General features: G+C 36.1%; 1 pseudogene across 1 annotated transcript; it reads right to left on the reverse strand.

The window, feature by feature from the left end:
* Window positions 1-848: 848 nt before the first annotated feature.
* On the reverse strand, window positions 849-2216 carry LOC119467221 (annotated as a pseudogene). The gene has a single exon (XR_005195761.1). The product of XR_005195761.1 is annotated as a survival motor neuron protein-like (transcript).
* Window positions 2217-2637: the final 421 nt, after the last annotated feature.

Here is a 2637-nt window from a genome sequence, read left to right on the forward strand (position 1 = left end):
AAAAAAGATGAAGTCTTCTAAAGCACTGTACATAAGAAAAAGTCATATCAAATGCAACTCGATCTGGATAAAAATAAACTAGAATGCACTAGTCACACTTTCTCTGAGGAAGACAACTGTTGGCGCTGAAAGCTTTAGTCTGTCCCAATTCAGAAAACCCACACCAAGTATACATTTTTAAAGTTTCTTTTTCATAATCAAATTTGTAGCAATTCTCATATAAGAAGAAAACTGTTTATTTTTGTTTGAGTTTTGCCTTTTTATTTTTTAAAAATGTATGCTTTTAAACATATAGAAAATAGGAAAACATAGCACAGTGAACACCCATATACACACCAGTTAGATTCATTAAAATTTTGTCATATATACTTCATGCACATTTTGCAAAACCATTTTAAAACATTTTAAGGGACATTATAGCACCTCATTCCTAAATAATTTAGTATGCAAATTAAGATATTATTTTATAAACTACATCCTTCTCACAGCTCATAAAATTAGTAATAATGATCTAATATCATTAAAAGTCTAGTCCATATTCAAATTTTCTCAGCCCCCTTAGCCCCTGTTTTCTTTGTAGATGGCTTTTCACCAAGGTCCAGTCAAAGATTCCACATTACATTCGGTTATGATGTGTCTTAAGTAACTTAATTTAGAAGAGTTACCCATTCCACGTCCTTTTCTTTTTTTTTTTTTGGCAACACTGATATTTTGAAGCAATGAGGCCAGTTACCTTCTATAATATTCTGCATTCTGGTTCTGTCTGATTGTTTCTTAAGTGGTGTCTTTTAACTTGTTACTCTATCCCCAGCATCTCCTGCAAACAGGAAATTAGATCTAAAGCCTTGACTAAATTTCAGTTAAACTTTTTTGACCAGAGCACTTCATAGGTCAGAGAGGGTACAGTGCAATATGTGTAGGTCATACTGCAACCCAGATCAGAAAACATGTCTGGTTTTCTGACTAATAGTGATGTAAAATGTCAACAGAGCCTAAGGAACAATTTATTGTAAAAGTATAGTTTTTCCACACAACCAACCAAAAAGTTTTTGATGAGGTGATACTTTGATACCATGAGAATTCTAGTAGGGATGTAGCTCAACCTTTTATCTAATAGTTTTGGCATCAAAATGTCTTTAATACTTTTAACTTTTTAACATTTTAGTTAAACTTTTAACTTTTTAACATTTTAGTTTTTAAAATATTCAAAAACATTTGTTTTCCACAAACCATAAAATTTTGCAAAAGTAAGATTCACTTTCATAATAATGGCACATTTACTCATTAATCAGAATGTGAGCACCTTCCTTCTTTTTGATTTTCCAAACCCTGTATAGTAGCCAGCATGATAGCCACTCATGTACCAAGAGATTAACATACTTCCTAAAGCATTATCATCATCAAAAAAATCTAGACATGTGAGAGGTGGTGGGGGGATTATTTGTGGTCCAGAAGGAAATGGAGGCAGCCGGCATGATAGGACGTAGGGTGGTGTGGGTGGTGGGCTATTGAATTTTAGATCTGACCTGGGTTTCCTGGTCCCAGTCCTGATGGGGTTTGGTGGAGGGAGAAAAGAATTCCATGGAGTAGCTTTTGACCTGATACTACGTGATTTGTTTCCAGGATCTGGAGTTCTCACTTTCCTCCACTGAATCTTGACTTTCGTTTTTATTCTCTTGAGCATTCTGTCCCATATTAGCTACAGAGGTCAAATAAACTAGATCAGACAGATTTGCTCCTATTTCCACATCCAGTGTAAACCACAACACAGCTTCCTCTCTTCAGATCAACAGAAGCAATGGTAGCTGGGTAAATACCACGGTCTTCTGACCAAACGGCAGAACATTTGTCCGCAGCTTTTCACTACTTCAAGAAAGTTGCAGTATTCTTTTTTTGGCTTTTATTCTTCTTAGAAGGTTTTCTATTAGGCATGCTTTTGGGTTTATCTGAAGTTTCACAAATGTCACCATTCTTTAGAGCATGGTTAAATGAAGCCACAGCTTTATCATCCGCTTTTAGCCATGCTGTAGCGTCCCAAATGTCAGAATCATCATTCTGGCCTGTGCCACACCAGAACCACACCACATCCTCCTGCTCCGGGATGCCACAGCCACTGCTGGCACTGCCCATTGCCATCGTAAGCCTACTGCCAGTTTTACATTTCAATGAATGCATCATTTCCTACGTACTTACTAACCATGGTCAAAAATTATTTCCTAGAGATGATATAGCCTTCTCCTTTGGTGACATATATTAACTTTGTTAGTCTCAATATAACTTACAGTTTGGATTTTCAGGTTCAAGAATGTTTGTGCAGAGTTATCCAAATCCTCCCTACAGGTTATTTTTCAGCACATTTTAGTCAAATCATCGAACTATTGATCATGTCCCCACACCTAACCAATTTATCAAACTCAAAGTCATCTACTCTGCAAGGACTCTCCACAGTCCTGATTGCAGAGTTGATTTATGACCTAAAGAAACAGATTTTAGCTTAGGTTCTGGATATATTCCTTTCTGTAGGTGAAAGATGATGGTAATTTTCAGTAAGTTGACTGAGCAGGAATAGAACTTTTTAAGTCATCCCAGTTTCGTGGGATATAAGGCATTTATTTTCTGAGGCTGATTATGAATTTC

This window comes from Cebus imitator, unplaced genomic scaffold, assembly GCF_001604975.1.
Source record: "Cebus imitator isolate Cc_AM_T3 unplaced genomic scaffold, Cebus_imitator-1.0 Scaffold267, whole genome shotgun sequence".
Classification (NCBI taxonomy): Eukaryota; Metazoa; Chordata; class Mammalia; order Primates; family Cebidae; genus Cebus; species Cebus imitator.